The 18,124-nt window shown below is 37.4% G+C and overlaps 1 long non-coding RNA gene across 1 annotated transcript in view; it reads right to left on the reverse strand.

Moving 5' to 3' along the window:
• LOC135444951 (uncharacterized) overlaps positions 1-18,124 on the reverse strand; it is a 273,529-nt gene that overhangs the window by 57,485 nt on the left and 197,920 nt on the right. The gene's annotated exons all lie outside the window — the stretch shown is intronic.

Genomic DNA, 18,124 nt, shown 5'->3' on the forward strand with positions numbered 1-18,124 from the left:
GCTTGCCTCCTGGAACAAAAGGATTCTTCCCCAGCTCTCACATGCCACCATGCAGCACCTGGAGAGACTTGATAGGACTCTAAAGACCTGCAATACCTGTCCTGATCATAAAGAAACTGCAATGGGACATCAAAGAGGTGGCTACATTATCAGATGATATAAGATCTTCCCTAAAATGTTCCTTTTCTGATTCAGTGAACTATCTCAAGCAACCTCAAACTCTGCAACAAACATTTACTTATCCACAAACACCTATAAATCAGAGCATGGATTTTATTTACCCAAGCCCACCTGAATCCACACTCAAACATGATAAACCTAACTCTACAACTGATCAAAAGAAATTTGAATCTACATGTAAAACACAGCAGTTAATCTTTTTCTCTGAATATTTTCCTGAGTGTTTGCCCTACTTCATAGAAAAAAAAAAAAAACCTGAGAGTTCTGAATACCAATGTCTTATGCACATTTGAAAATAATGGCAAGAGCATTCAGGTGTAACCTCTCCATCCTCCAGAGTTATCTTCAGCTTTTCATGACCAATATGTTTAAAAAATTTCCCAAGTACATGATTCATTCTGGTTCCAAGAGCTGGCTTCTTTCAGTTCACTACATAATGTGAGCTTATTTCTCACAGTGATGTACTTCTTTTGCCTACCCTGATCACCACTGATTTTGACCCTGGTTCATCTCAATTATATAAAAATATGGCCTTGCTGAGTGACCATTTTTAATAACCATTAAGTTCTCATGCAGAAGATCATTGCTTTCTGTATGGAGCAGATGCCCAGAATGAGAGACACCTCACTGCATGGTTTTCAAAGGTCCTTTATACTTTTCTCTGAATAAATCACTCAAGAGTCCTGTGAAATAAAACAAACTTGTTTTCTTAACAAGGTCTTAATTTAGCTACTGATATAGAGAATTAATCAAACATTCCTGTAAACCAATCATCCAAAGCAAATAAAAAAATTCTGATCTTCTAGAATCATGTTAACCTTCAAAAAAGAAGCAAAAGCTTACAGAAATTAAGTAATTGAATTCTGACTCACAGCAACAATAAGTAGTACAATGACTGCTATTAAAATATTATCTTCTAACCTGTCACATAAACAATTCTATAGTAATGTAACTCCATTCTCTAGAGAATTTTCAGTCTTCAGCAGGTTTGTCTAGGTTTCACTTAGACTTTAATTTGACAGTTCACTGAGTGCATATTTCTAAATTTAGCCCTCTCTGCAGGTTGTTCTCACCCAAACAGAGGTTATGCCTGACATTTTTCTCACTATTGCCTGTAATGTTGGAAACAATTTTTAAAAGAATGCACTCATAAAAGAGATAATATATGGTTAGATCATTGTTTCAGTATTGATTTCTTGAATATTTTTAGAATATGGCATTTATTATCTCCTTTAACAGTAGTCCAATGTTTATTAAATGTTGCAGATCTTATTAGCAGTGAACAAATGACTATTTTATCCTCTATAGTTCTGACTGAGCTTTAAATCTTTTTGCTAATATAGAGTGTAATGTGCATAAGCTGCTCTGCTTTTCTTTCCTTTTCTTTCACGCTTACTTTTTCAGAAGCAGGTGCACGTTTTGTAGTATCCGATGCCTCTTTTACAATTTTCCTTGACAAAATATTTACAAGGAATTATGGCTGCTCTTCTCACCTTCATGGAATTTTTCAGTATGAGACTTCTGACTTACTACTAATAGCACCAAGAACTAAAGTCAGCTTTGAGAACCGGTAATCAAGGTTTGATACACAACATTTTTTAAGACTCTCTACTTGCCAGAAGAGGAATTCTGTGAATACTATCACTAGTCACTGGGAAGCAGGATTAGACATACCATGCAGTTAATACTTTGCTTTGCAGCAGTTTAACACCTAAATTTTGCCAGTTCTATCATTGGTATCTCAGTTATATTCTTTTCCTGCATTGCGCTGATTTAGACAAGAAAACTGACACTTTGAATAGAATTTTGCAGATTTAATTCCAGTAAGTGCAGTTTATAGCACAACCTTTCTGCCAACAGGACTGTGATACAGATGTTTATAAGCCTGAGTGGTGCATTAATATTTAAAATTCTATTCTCAAGTGGGCAGATATTGAATACACCAAATATTGCCAATGAAAATGAGTGGTTTATGAATTGCTTTATCCATCTATTTCATGGAGAAGTAACATTGACCAATTAGCTCAAAGCTGGCAAGGCCTCAGAAGTTCATAATAAACACTTCTCACAGTGTAATTTAATGATTTAAAATACATTTTATTTATCTTGTGGGCTTTTCTTTTCTTAGATTTCATACCATTCAAGAAAAGTTTATATTTTTAATCCATGTCAGCAATTTTGGTTTATGCTTATTGTTCACAAGAAAGAATGCCCAGAATGCTGCTGTTTTGGAGGGACATATTTATGAACTATATCTATTTGGAAGGTAAATCTTCTTTTATACCAACACAATAGACTTATTTGTGGGAATAAGGTTATTCTCCCTGAGGTCCGTGAGATATTTTTCCTGCATGAAAAGCATAAAAGCAAAGTGTTAAACACTGAATAGGTTTTCTACCAATGGTTTAGTTGGCTCTTTTGTATTTAGCTTCAGCACATATCTGTTTAAAAGCTTGGATTTCTTCTAGCACCAAACACTGAAGGACTCATATCACAATCCATCATTCTGAAAATACAAACGAATAAAGCAAGGTCTGTAAGTCCTTTTGCAAAAGTATAAAGTACTAACCATTTATCACTGATAAGACAGGTAATACTAGGACATTAAAAGCTGAAATTGTTCAGAAACCTTTTAAAATAACAGTTCGCCCTACAGCTGAGATTACCTGAGATTCCCGTCTTCCCCTCATTACTCTTTGAAGCAGAATCCATTGTGTCATAATATAGCTATGTATTGTAGCCCACAAATCACTCCAATTCTGATTTTGGCCTCTAGATTCTATCAAACACTAGAATTATTTTATAGGAAATATATGCTTCTATGTCCAACAGAAATTGTATCATGTACACAACTCATTGAAAATTTGACTACAGGCAAAAATATTGCACTAAGTTCCTGAAGGGTCCTCCATATATGTGGCTCAGAAATAAGATTACTTTTGAAGCAAAGTTCTTTGTGCTTTTTCCTTGCTCTGTGTAAGCATTAGACCTGGTCACAAAATCATCTTCCATATGAAATAATAGCCAGATAATAAGATAATAATGCAGTGCAATAATTACCATGAGTGCTTCAGATGAAAGCAGCTAAAATGTTTCAATCCGTACTCCTGTTCACTGAAATATATTTTTTCAAGAGCCCTGGTGCTCATAGGCAAGTAAAACACACTTATAAGACTTTTATAATCTCAGTAATAGAAAGACACTGGAGATTCCACTTTACATATCAAAAGAATGGATGCATCTAATCCTTGTACAGAACAACTCATTGTGGGGAGAAAACACCCAGACATACACTGACATTGCAATTTACAATCTGTGGAGACAAACTCAAACCATAACAAAAATTTCTCAGTTCTGACTTTTTCTCACTGTTTGGCTCTAAGGTTTGGAGCAGCATACTCCTTTCTTGGGTATAATCAGGTATTCTGCACTTACATATTCATTTTAATTTTTTTGATGGGACCAAACTCTACAGTAAGATCAGAAGTGACTTCATCTTGCATATTGTGAGGTTTTTCCATGTTTTGGTTTTTTTTCTTAACAAGAACAGAACAATGTTTCACTAAACTTTCTCACACATCTTCCAACTAAATTTCAGAATAGGCTGAGCAGAACTACAGGAACAATTCAAGAGCTATTCATACAATAGATCTCTGCTCTTAGTCAGCAACTGGAATGAAAAAGCAGCTAGAAGTGTGGCACAATAGATGCAACAGTAGATTTTGCTACAGAAAACAAGTTCCCTTTTCATTTGGAAAATAGTAATAAAAAATGAGATCACTAGCTCCCTATGGATAAATAAATCCATTCCATCTATCATAAAGGTAGCACAGGCAACATATTGGAAAGCTCCCAGCAAATACAGCTGCTGCTGCTTCTAGTTCAAAGATGTGAGGTGCTCTCCAAGGCATCTGCTGCACCTGATGCCCCAGGTCCAGTGGCTGAGTAGCCTCTGGGCTATGATCTGTCATTCAGAATTTTTATTAAGATTGCCAACAACACCTTCAGCAGAATCTGTAAATGGAATAGCCTAGCAAAATATGCAACGCTAACACAGTGTGATCTTACTTCATTCTGCAATAAGCAAAAGGTTTTTAAAAAGGACATTTATCTAAGTCTCAAACCAGAAATTTAACCCTATTAGAAAGCAGAGTGTGCTGGAGATACTGTTAAGCAAAGGGGACACACACCTGAAATGGCATCTGGGGCTCCCTGTCAGAAGCTGGTTTGCTTGCACACATCAGACGGGGACAGTGCATATCAGAGCTCAGCAGAACCACCAGGTAACAGCAAGAGGTGTGACACCAGTGACATGACAACGGGCATCCACTTAGACAGGTGGGAAGACAAGATAGGGACCAGCAGTAAAAATTCATTTGAAAGACACTAACAAGTGCTGGCAAGAGACACTCCACTGAGAAACCTGTATGGAAAATGACACTACAGAAGCAATGATAGGATAACAGCCTGAGTACAAATGAAAAGAATGGTGTCAAGTGGGGAACCATTGTGGTTACACTTACAGCATCACACAGGTCTTGGAGATCCTTAACTTCCTTCATGGATATCGTGCTATACATGTGATATAAATGGCTGAATTTGAACATTGTCTAGAGAATGGAAGGAAAAAGCAAGATTCAAAGCAAGAAAACTTTGTTCACTACACAGTACACCAATTTATTGCATTTGTTACTTGAGGGACATCTGTATTTTGCATTCACAACTAACATTTTTAACAAAGCAAAGGCAATATTATTATCAACAAGCCATGGGATGCTCACACTCATACTAATGGTCATGCTGCTGCTTCCCCTCACTGTGTTTGTCATCTGTCACCCCCTATGAGAGAGCAGGTGAAATATAATTAAAGGGATTCAGTTCCCTCAAAGCAATGACATTCAGGAGCTGCCAGGGCCTGAACACCCAGGTGCTGCAGCAGAAATACACTGAAAGAGAGAAAACAGAGCAGAACAGTACTGAAAATTTGGAGAGGAAAACAAGATATAGCAAGAAAAATGAAAGAAAAATGACTGTGCAAGATAAGGTATCTGAGTTTTTGAATGCCAGTGTCTAATGCTAAGTGCTGAGCCTCTAGTTTTCACCCACAAGAATTCGCCTGATTTTATAAATTCCTTTACAGCACTCTAGGCAAGAAGTTTTTAGTATGATAAGAAATAAGGCTTGTATGTACCCTGCACAAAAGTTCCAGCCCTGTACCACTCAAATAGGAAAACAGGTCTCTATTCCATAAAATGTAAAATGTGCATGCACCCTTTACTCACAAATGTGGGTCCTCACTATAAGTTCATTTCAGAAAAAATGTTCATGATCAGGTTCATACTTTTGCAAACTGGTAAGGAAAAAAGGAAAACTAAAAGTCTGCTTATTTATATCATTAATTTATTATTTAAATCAAATTAAGTCTTAATTTTTCTGGTTAAGGGGCTAGGAGCTAGGATGAAGACGTCTACCAACAACCACACAAACTTCAAAACTTGCAGCCAAATATTTAGGAGCAGGGGAAGAGAAAGAGGAATTTTTTGGTACAAAATACTTCTCACATGTAAATTTTTCAGACCACATTTACTAAAAATCAAAAGTTTAAAAAAATAATGAACTGAAATTTTAAAAGTATGAAAATTTGTCTCACATCCCCTGGTTAATGTAGATGCAATCTCAAACTGTGATCTGAATGTGATGCACCAGAAGTTATCTGTGATATTCTGGTGTAATGCTCACCAACAACAGCACAAAGAATTTACACCAGCAGGTCTAAGAACAGAATCTGATTGTCTATAGCAGAGCATTTGAGAGAAGGTTCTCTGCCAGGCACGAGAACTAAAACAGATTATGTGGATGATTATGACTTGTTTTATTGCTAATACATAAACACTGCCAATGCAGTATCTAAGCAACAACGATGATCTATTACAATAGATTGTAGCATATAATACATATATGTAGCATATAATACATAACAGAACATGAGGGACCACAGCCTGATTATGCTAGAATCCAATATTACAATGGATTCTAGCATAAGCAGGCTGTGGTCCCTCATGTTCTGTTATGAGCTTCAGCAATACCCCCTTGAATTCTAAACTTCTCTGGTAAGTCTAGGTGCCACTAAGGCCGCTTAGCCTTGGATTTAGTCAACACAGTCTGTATCAAAATAGTATAAGCAAGTTTGCCTAGAAATATACATGCTTGCAGTCTTTGGCCTTGCAGAACTTACAATCACAAAGCAACAAAACACCCATGTAACCATTTTTAGATTTTATCTTTACATTTGACCACATCTTAGTGCTTTTTGTCCACCGATGCAAAAGTTCCCTGCCGGTACCAGTGCTGGGTGTTGTTCCTCCCAAGGTGCAGGAGGTTCCTTAGGAGGAACATTCCTTTGGGGAATTTAAGGTAGTTCTTCTCTGAGAGAAGCAGAGCTCCTCTTTGTGTAACTTTTTCTACAGGCACCACAGTCATGGTACAGCTGGAAAGGTTGTACAAATTTTCAAACATTCTGTATTCTTCAAACTATGGGACAGACTACAGGTTCCAGGTAACTGAAGCCTCACTATGATGCTTCTGACTCTTTTTATTAATCATTATCAATGATATGCACATTGCAGGGATTTATAATTCTGTAATTTCCATAATTCAAAAAATTCATCATAATAGTTCATGATTCAATAAATCATCAGGAAATGAAGAATTTGTACTGTATTTTCACTAGTTATGCAGAAGACTGGGTGCTGTTGGCGGCAAAATTTCGGAGGAGTAGACAGACTAGAAGACATTAAACAATAAGATAATAATGAAATTAGATAAAAATAAATGAAAACACATTGGATCTGGCCAGCTGAACTCAGTCAAACACAGAATTTCTCCATAATAACACACAAAACAGATGGCTTTCCTGTCTCTCCACAAGATTGGAAAGAGTTTTAGGAATTGGAGTAAATGAGCATCTACTGTGATGAAGCCAGCCTACAGGCTTTACTGTACAAACAAGGTAGGACAAAAAAAGAAATAGCATATTTTTACCTTTGTCCATGTATTTTGTAGGCTGGTTTTAAAGCTGGGTAAAATTTTGTTTTCCATACTTTTCAAATAATGTTGACAGAATGAAGTAAGGTAAAGAAAAGTATGCACCCAAGCACTTTATAGAAAATATCTTACAAAGACAGTCTTAAAGAACTCAATTGTTTAGTTTATCAAAACTGAAAGAAATGTTTGTTTTGACTATTATATAAATCTTCACTGGGAAAAAATACAGAGTAATACAAGTCTTTATAATCTAGAAAGAAAAAATTCAGATGAATAAGAAGACATATTATTGATTATGATGAAGATGCCTCTGTGGAGACTGAAGATGGAATTGCCTAAAGTGCCCAATTTTAAGACTGAGACTGTCACCCCTTCTTGGGATAATAAGCTTTGGCAGAGCACCTATCAAATGTCAGAATTCAAAGGGGATTGAAGGAGTGAAGGTGAAATTCAGTGAGGACATCAGGGATCAGACCAGATGACATGGTGAGCAGTCACTTCTACAGCAGGTCCAGTGACCTCAGGACCTTTAAAGGGTCAAGGGGATTGGGGAGGTAGTTGTGAATATTTTTGCTGTAGACTCTGATCACATGGTGGGTGAAAGAGGGATGCATCAGGAGAATCTCAATGGAACAATTACTTCAGCTTTCCCAAGTGAACTTTAACCAGTTTGCGGCTTTAATCTGAGGCAAAACCAGGAAAAATCTGATTGCCTGAAAGAGTGTTAGTTTTTATCTCCCTTAGCTATGCACTTCAAACCAGTTCTGTAGGACCAGGCTCGGAAGAAAATGAATGGTCTGATTATGGAGCATTGCAGCGTCTCAGGTAACAAACGCGTGACAGCTCCTTAACCAATACCGGGGAAGCCAACCGGCAAGGGTGGCATTAATGATTTTGCAGAAAGTTAACTAAGTACATCTATCACTTTGTCATGTAGGGTAAAAGAAAGCATCAGTCAAACAAAGACGGAGCACTCTATGCTTCCTTTTTTAGGTTCTGCTGAAATCTGTTCTAAGAATCAATACAGCTGGAGCTGTGAACAGCACTCGGGCTGATTAAATGTAACAGGGATAGAAAGGGGACAAGCAAGGCCAGGAGATGATCTGAAACTAAACAGAAGAAGCATATTATGGGTCAGCAAAACACTAGGGGTTTACTAAAGGGTTCTCCAATGTCCATGCCCTAAAATTTGTCTCCAGGGTCTTAGCCATTCCAGTTATCTTCAAACACGTGTTTCACCTTGGCCAGTGACAAACACTGAAAATGCTCCTGTTCACACACAGATTGCACTCTCAGTCAGATATTTCCAATACTTTCCTAAGAAAGACCATGCTGAAGTTATTCCTCCTTGGGACAGATTCACAGCTGGAGTGAATACGAACTGTATGCAACTGTAATCTCAGTTTACAAGAGCTGGGGTTTCAGCCAGCTGATTTTCACAGCTCCTAACAGCATCAAGCATGTACAATTCCTCTCTTTTCCTTCCTCCCTTGAAGAAGAGGCATTGTATACACCTCTCCACCCCTTTTCCACTTGCTAAGCCTAACACAGCTCCCACACTGGAGCTTCTACTGCCTGGAACAGTCCTTTTGATCCATTTCATTTTTAAAACCTGTTAATTGCTAAAGCCTATGATTCCAATGTGACCTGCAGAGCATATTTAGTCAAAATTGCAACTGGAGCTGGTTGAAATATTCCTGTCTGGAACTGTGTTTTTTAAAGGACTTCCTGCTTTTCTGAAGTTATTTTTCTGATTTTTGACAAATATAATTCTACAGATTTTAAATACTTTTAAAAAAAATTTCTTCATGGAAAGGAGGAAAAGTAGAAGAGAGAAGCAAAAGTACAGAATAATAATAAAAAAAGGGCAATACTAAAAATCCATGGTATGGCATCTAGAAGATTCTAAGTTAAAAATAAGCTTTCCCAAGAATACTTGGCAAATAAACCTATTCAGTAAAAAAATCTGACAAAATTTAAAATCTTATGAAAACATCTAATCTTTTATTTAAAAAATCACTATTCTAATCCATATTAATTTTAATTGCATTAGTAGGATAAACACTGAAATTTGTTTCAAAAGAACAGTCTATAAAGATAATCTACAATTAGTTTTTAATTATTGTGGAACAATCTGTCATTTTGTTTATCCAGATGTGAAAATAGAGGAAATATATCTCCACTATGCCTTCCTAGAGCCCAAGTAACCTTTTTTTGTCATAATTGTTAGCAGTTTCCCCCTCCATTTTTAGAGTACCATATACCTCTTTAACTTGACAAACTCATTACTTTATAATGATTTAATTACTAGGGAAACAGCTTGTCAGTTTGAGTGGCAGACAGGAACAGGCTGCTCTTGTACCAGAGGGCAGACATAGCACCTGACTGCAGCCTGATTAAATTAATAGGCTGCCAGTTCCACCCTTGAAAACTCTTGGGATGAGCACTGCTGCCACCACTGCCTGAATGTGCTGTGCTCCCTATCAAGTGATTAGTAGGCACTCCGGTATTTTGTCACTCACCATCAGGAAAATCAGTTCCTGAGGGTCGTATGGGAGTTCACACAGTACAGAAGGGAACTCGTTGTATTAATGGCCACTATCCATTCATACCTTTGATATGAAAATTAACAGGTAAGAGAAAAAATTCTAATAGCTTCATGGTGTCCCTGCATCAGTGAGTTTTGCACTAGTTACTCAACCACTAGCAATTTGATTAAAATACCGAAAATTTAGAAGAGCTGCAAGAATTAGCATATCCTTTGGGCTGTTCAGGGTCTAAGCACCACTTAAGTTGTTAGTCCTGAGTGCAAGGCCTGCTCAGGACATTCCAACCAGCCAGCTGCAACTCAGGTCCCTCTCCAGTAAAGCATTTGAGCACAGCACCTTTAAGTGACACCAGCGGGATTATTTGCTTCCTTATAGTTAAATGCACACTTGGACACTGTGCTAAATTACTTCAAGACAGTGATCCAATCCTTGCTGCTCAGGGCACTCTGAAAACGAAAGAACTAATGGTGTTTCACACTGCTCAGTCAGCAAGTGCTGACTTTCTGCTCCCAGAGGAGGAGAGAGCAAGGGGCAATGACTGTCCCACATTACTGCAGCAGGTCACCCTGAACCCCAGGAGCAGTGGAAAGTTACAGTGCTTATTCCAGCTCTGTACAACTTCCCTATTGCTGCACTCAGTACTGGGAAATGCAGGCTGCTCTGCTGTAGCAGCATTAAATGGGACTTGAGGAAATCTTTCCACAGAACTTTCCTTAAGCTTTCAGCTGCTGTTGTTTTTTTCCCCAACCATATGGCATGTAAGACACCACAAAGATGCTTTTAAGAGCTGCTAAGATAAACAGGCTGAATTATTTTCTCTAAAAACTCCAGGAATCCAAAATCTGTTGTCTTAACACTCAGATAGTTTAACAGGATCTCCCATCACATTTTGATAATGTCAGTAATAATAAAATAGAATCACAGAATCATTAAGGATGGAAAAGACCTCCAAGATCCTTGAGTCCAACCTTTGAGCACCTTGTCAACCAAACATTAAGTGCCACTTAAGGGACATTTGGAGAGGTATTTCTGCAAAATTCAAGCACCCATTACCTACATTCTTCTTTGGTCCTGATTAAAAACAGAAAAAAAAAAGGCAAAAGGTTGATTAAGAGACAATTGAATGAGGAAAAGACTTACTGTTGTAAGTCTTGAATGAGGGAAAGACTTACTGTTGTAATCTAATTTACTTTTTACCTTCCCACACACAGGAAGCAATTGCTTCAATAATTCACTAGCTTCCTTCACTCTGTATAGACTCATGCTTACCTACATCACACATTTGCTGTGTGAAGCAAAATTATTAAGAACTGAGAAGTGCTGATGTACTAAATTGGGAGAAGATTTATAACTGGCATAGATAGATTAATGAGGAGAGTGTTAACTTACACTGAAGAAAACCAGAGTGGTTTTTAACCTAGAAATGTCACGTCCTCAGCAGCATCCCAAAGGCTCCAGCCTGTGCTCACCAGACCTGTGCCTCTCAGACATCCTCCCTCCTCTTTCATTTCAAAACTTGACATTGTATGAATGTTCCCCCAGCTACCAATAAAACAAAAGCTGTACCACTGGCTGTGAAATTTCTATAACTTTGATTACCTCCAAGCACTTCTTTCCTTTGATGGGAAAAGGTAACTCAGGAATGCTAAAGTCCTGAGTAAATTTAGCCTCTACTAAGCATGCAACTTCAGATTGCATGTCCTTGGAGAAATCACCCCCTCCCTGGGAGTAGGTAGGGACAGGAAAGTGCAACTTTCTCCTCTGTTCTGGTGTGTAAGAGCCCAAGTATAAAAAACAATCCACCCAGTGATATTTCTTTACCAGATTAAGGAAACAGAAGTGAAGAAAAAAGTAACACTAGCACAGCTCATCAGACTTGCACAGACAAGCAGAAAACCTATGGACATTCAGATGTTCTGCCATATTTCCATTCTGAGGAAGAATCTACTTAAAACAGATCCTCCTACTTTTCTTCACAGATCTCCAGATATTTCAACAGGAAAAAAAAAAATTAAGCATTTTCATCAGTGTGTCTTTCATCTCTTTCATCTTTGCCTTTAAAAATTATATACTTCTTGTTCATTTTATGCTGAAGATTTTGAGACCTAATACATGCATCTGTAAGGTATCTGAGATTTCTCATGTAATCCCAAAGGGAGAATATACTGATCCAATCACTTTGGTACTGCAACAGAGGGCAATGAAGAGAAAAGTCAATAAAAGCATCAGAGCACAAAAAGGCAAGCTGTAATCAATATATGATCTTGATATGGGCTGTCTGGTAAAGAAAAATCATTTAGGATTTAAATTTATTTCCTTGTGCAAACTGCTTAGAAAATGAAAAAAAATTGATGGGATAAACCTTGTTTATTCCTCAATCCTGACTTTTTATTTTTTTCCTTTTCTTTATCCAAGAAAGAAAGCAAATATTTTGATACTGGGTAAATTAACCAGGCAGAATCTGGCAAGAGAACAGTAGTCTGGCTTCCATCCTTTGCCAGGCAAATGCTATTATGCCCAAGCTGCCCACCTGCCAATTATTCAATGTCAGAAAACGTCACCACAAGGGAAAATTATCTTGGTCTTTGATAAAGGAAAAAGAACTCTCAAACTGGCACATTTTAGCAATTCCATCCTGGTGACAAAGGAAATATTTTAAAGTAGCTACAGGTCTGTAAAAAATAAAAATTATAACAAGTTACTTCTACAGGTGCTTCCTTTGGCCCATTTGCCAAAGCTGGGCCCTGCCAGCATCCCTGTAGGTAATACTCATTTCCACCCATTCTACCACCAAGTCCAGAGAACTGGGAAGATTGACAGCAAATTGTACCAGTAAAAAAACCACCAATAGGGCCTTTTTCATGTCCATCAGAACTTGCCATCCTGCCCTCAATGATGTTACTTGAGCAGTTGGTAAATATGAAAATATATACATATTTTCAGAAAAACAATACCAAACATATAGAGAATTTTAACACTAATTTTCCCAGTGCTTTATGTTCATATTTTAAAATGCATTTCTGTCCTACTGTCCTCTTTCTTCATAGGGTTCCTTGGTCCTTCTTTGGGCTGAAAAAATCTAATTGCCGAATTCTGCTTATTCACCTAAAACTTGAAATCTAATCAGAAAGGAACTACATTCACTAAATGAATTTTCATTGCCAGGAAACAAAACTTTACCTTAAAAGTAAGTTAAGTTTCCAAAAAATAAATTGGCCAAAGTTAATAAGTGCCAGAATTACAAGCTTCTTCTGAAGTCTTGTCTCAATGCCCCTGTACACTTTCAATGGTCTTTTAATTTTGTTGATTGTATGTTATTTGTTCCCATCAGATCTTCTTTTTCTACTGATTCACCTTAACGACAAAAAAATTGCCTTCTCTGTACCAGTCTTTGCACCACATATGTGGGACTTTATATCCAACTCAAGTACATTGTTGTCATCTTATTGCAAAAGTTCCCATACATTCTCAGTGATTTCTCATGAGCAGCTCCTTGCAGCACTGACTCTTTCCTCTTCACAGCACAGTCAACAAACTGCAGCTCCCTTCACAGCTCAACTAACAAGCTCCAGCTCCCTCCTCACTCAGCCAACCCACACTTTTGTGGCACTCATCTTCTTATTGGACACAGCTGTGTCCTATTAAGGGCAGGCCTGTTCCTAATCTTTGGTGATTAGTACAGCTGCAACTCCTCAGGTGTGAGTATCTTCTGCACTATCTTTATTTTCTTACATTCTATCCCTCTACAGTACATCACCACTGTTTCCTTAACTTCTGGGTTAGGGTAGCACCAGCAGCAGAGATACAGCCCACAGACAATTATAAAGTTCCTTTGTGCTTTTAACTGCAACATACCATAGTCTGACCTCATGTTCCAAAATGTTCATTGATCTGACCTCATCATCCAAAATGTTCCCTCTTTCTACTTCATCATTGCAGCTGCTCAGCTGTAAAACCTAGCACAATAACAAATTATTACCACAGGACAGGGTCTCTTAGCTCTCTGCTCCATGGCACAATGTCCAGATTTCTGCCCTGAACTGAAACTTAGGTGTCTGAGCATCAGAGCAGCACATGTTAAGACCAAACTGACAGCCTCAGACTGAGAACACCCTACCCCATCATCTTTGCTTCTGGCAGTGGCTAAAAGTGCATTGTTAGGAAAGAATGTAAGGATAGTGCTGCTTCCTCACCATGGTCTCACACCTCCTGGCCATCTCTAGCTCAGCTGTGGAGTTTCTCTGATGGAGGAAGTATCTCTGCATCTAATTGCCCATGAAGAACATCCCTCATCCATTAATTTGTTCCATTAGTTTTTGAAGTCATCCCAAGATCTGGAATCCACAGTATTTTGCAATAATGTATTCCACAGACAAGTCACACATTTGGTGAAAAATCATCTTCCTATCATTCATGTTTTGAACTAATACCCAATTAACTATTCTTTTAATGCTTTGGGGGGGGTTGTTTGTTTTAAGGAAAAACTGAACTGCAACCCATTTTCATCTTGTCTTTGCTACTTTTAAGTACAGGTCTCTATCACTCCTCACTAATCTCAGTAATGTCAGTCTATGTGGTCTTTCCTATATAGAATACCATACCATTGATCATGCTATCTTCTCTGTACATTTTTTGCAGCCCTAGTTCATAGGACTCAAGGTATGAGTCCTCCACAGGTTTATAAAATGCCATCATTATTGCTTTCTTTTTTACTCTTTTAGTAATTCCTCACATTCAGTTTGCCCTTTTGTCTGCTATTGAAACCACAGCTTGACACTTCTCATAGAACCATCACCATTATTAGACCTCATCATTGTTCATTCTACAGTTAACACCGTTAATACATTCTACAGTTAATAATTTTTGCACATCTTCACAGTCAGTTTATTACCCAGACTGACTCTCCCTTTTCCACATTTCTATGGCACAGAATGTCCAATGTCTCCAGTAGAGACAGGTCTCTACTGAGAAAAGCAACCTTTACTTGTTTCCTATTCAACATTTGCATTAGTTGCCATAATAACAGAGTTCCACATTGGTGTCCCCAGGGTGCCCTAAGTACAGTCTTGTAACAGCACATTGAGCACTGTAGTAACTGAACATTTACCCTTTCTCATGGGTTGGCAGATGCTTCTTTCCATTCCTATTCCACATGATGGAAAGGAGTAAAGATATATTTTCTGTAGCCCCATGAAATGCCTATGGACCTAATACAAAGCCCGATCCTCTCTATTATTTCTACCGTTCCAGGAAAATAACTTCTATAAACTCATTATATTGATTTCACAGGGATTATGCCTTATATGACATTTGTGCCACTGTCTTACCAAGCAAAAGGTATCATTAAAAATATAAATCCTTCATGTTAAATGTTAAGTGCCTGGCCCTTTAGGCTTAAATCAAGTAAAATAAAATTGTTATGTACATTGCTACCACGTTTCTTCTCTACCAGATTACTATTAGCAACCTTTCCCTGGCACAAAGATGAGAAGGAAAACATCTTTGCTTACTGCATACTTATAACATCACAAAATCAACTGCCATTCATAATATACATTTTGCATCACAGTGTCAATGTCACTGCAGAAAAATAGTTTTGATATGCTGAAAAAAATCAACCTTTCAAGGCCAAAGCCAGAAATCTTAATATTAGTGGATCTCATCCAGCCTTCTACCAGAAAAAAGGCTCTGAACCAGATACCCTGCCTAGATTTTTAACTGTCATGCAGTCATGAGGAAGGGGTGGGGGGTGGTGCTAAAAACTTATTTTGTAAATATTTTGATGAATGACACAAGCTAAAAATTTCAAAAGCACTTATGTGACCTGAAAGACCAGTTCTCACTATAAGGATGAGTCATGCAAATATTTATCACTGACTTAACAGCAGAGTTTCAAAGGCATTTAAGTATGGTAACCTTTTGAAAAGGAGTTACATGGTTATAAATTTCTTCCAAATCCTTCCAAAAAAAGGCAAATCATGCATATTATCACCCTATTCTCATGTCTTCATGCATGAAGGCATCGTTGGGGAAATAAAGTTGTCAAAACCAGTGCATCAACCGTGGCAAATAAAGCTTTGCAGCACTGGTTCTGTGTCATACTGCATAATTGCACAGTGTTAACACTCACTGTGTGTGCAGGCAAAGTCCTGGAGGCAGAGGTCTTTACCAGATTTCTAGTAAACTTTCTCTCAGTATTAGAAAAAAAAGTAAATTCAAGAAAACTGATGTTGAAATTCTTCTAGAACTTTTTTTTGGTCAAAAATTTTAACTTCAGACAATAAAAACATTATATTGTTATAGCTTCAAGCTGATATCTTTAGGATCAAGACCTGAAATTATAAACTTCTTAGCTTGTACCACTCCTCACTGACTCGCTTTGTCGAGAAGGAGTGGAGGTATAAATCATGCCATGGAAAATAATTCCTAAATCTTTTAACTATCTCATTATAATAGATTGAAAGAAAATGTTTGGTCATTACACAGCTGAGATGGATTTATTTTAAACTTGAGAAAGAAAAGAGGAGGATAAAATTTAGGGAAGAAAAACCAAGGAAATAAACCCTCTTCCCCCCACAAACAATATTAATAATATATCCTATATACCTTGGATATAGAGATCACCATATACCAAAGAGCTGCAGCTGTTCAACTTTTCAAAAGGAAAATTGCCATAGAAATTACATCAGAAGTCAGAGGGTAAAAATTAATCTTATATTTTAGAATGTCATTTTAGTATTGGCTGTTCTCTGTTAAAAAATGTGAACTTAACTAATTCTTTGGATTCTTTAGTAGATTTGTTTACATAAATATCAGTATATGGATTTAGCCATGAACATATATGAATCATAGTGCACTTAAATATACACAACATTCAGATTTCTTTTTCTTAAAAAATTTGGTTTATGAATTGAGCCCAAGAGTATAATGAGTGTCTAACCACCAACATACCATTTTCCTGACATATTTCTCTAGCCTTTAAAACTGTATCTTATAGCAGTTGGCAACAGTACTGCAATGTCCATATATAAAGCCAGAACTTGCATCAGCACTACATTGATAAAGTTAATGAAGCTTAAAATGATTAAGTACATGTTTCAATGATGTTTCAATAGTTGGTTCTTAATATTGAAATGAAAATTGAATCCACTATGGTTACAAGTTCTAAAAAAATTGTATATGTAATTGTATATCAAAAATAGTAGTAGAAGCTATTTATCATTTATTAACTCCAGAAAATTTCAGTGTGCTGTTTACAGATGGCCTAAGCAATAATATTGAAATAATTTTGCATGCAAGACTTCTTTTAAAAGGAAACTCAATCTTACAAAATCTTGGGGTGTTGATAAGTTGCAACACAGAAAACCCAGCGCTAAGACTTTGCAACAGAGAAAAAGACAGACTTGAACTTTTAGGATCTTTGTGAAAATCAATATCATTCATCAAAGGACAGTTGTTTGCTAGCTATTATGGCACCTATGACAAATTTTCTTTCGTTTATAGGAGAGAGGTTTCTATCTACTCATTTTTCTTGAATCAAGCATGTCTTAGACTCCTGACTCAATGAAGAGAACAAAAAAACTCTACAAAGCTTTACCTGGTGGAAAACTGTACAGTGTACACAAGTTAGAAGAAAGATGCCAAAAAGATCTACTCCACTGTCCAAGAGTGCTGACAGAAGAGTGTCTGTTGGCACCTCAGCATCCAGATTTGTACCATCCCAAGAGAGACAGCTGGTAGGGATTTCTTGTCTTCTCTTTTATCATCTCTTACTGAAAGAACAGGTGGAATGAAAGAGTGCTCATGTTGCTGAGGAAGAAGAGAAATAACTTGCTGTATCGGCACACACAAAAAGTAAATATGAGGGTACAGATGCAGTAATTGGAGGCTTCTGCTTACTCATTCCTACACATAATCTAACAAGCGCTTCTACAGCAGATCTACAGGATCTTGTGCTCCCGTATCAGCTATGCCACTAAACCTCATCTTCACCACTAAACATCATCTCTTTTATGGGATGAGGCAAAGACTGATATTCCTTCACAAGAGTCTGCTTTCTATTCCACTGAATAACTGAACAGAATAACCTCTAGAAGGGGGGCATGGCTGTGCCTCTGCACTTTCACTGTGCAGTGAAGTTCATGATGCTGATACCCTTTCTGATGGCCTTTGAGCTCTGCCGGCGAAGGGGTATTGTAAATCTAGCGGACAAAGAGGGAAAGCCTTCCAAGATGTCTATTTAATTTCTATCACTAATGCCAAATAGGACAGCCTACAAAAAAAGGTAAGAAACAGCAAGACCATTGCCCCCTTGTGCCTCCCATGTTGCAGCAGAAATAATGACTTTGCTG

The sequence above is a fragment of the Zonotrichia leucophrys genome, chromosome 3 (genome assembly GCF_028769735.1).
Source record: "Zonotrichia leucophrys gambelii isolate GWCS_2022_RI chromosome 3, RI_Zleu_2.0, whole genome shotgun sequence".
NCBI lineage: Eukaryota > Metazoa > Chordata > Aves > Passeriformes > Passerellidae > Zonotrichia > Zonotrichia leucophrys.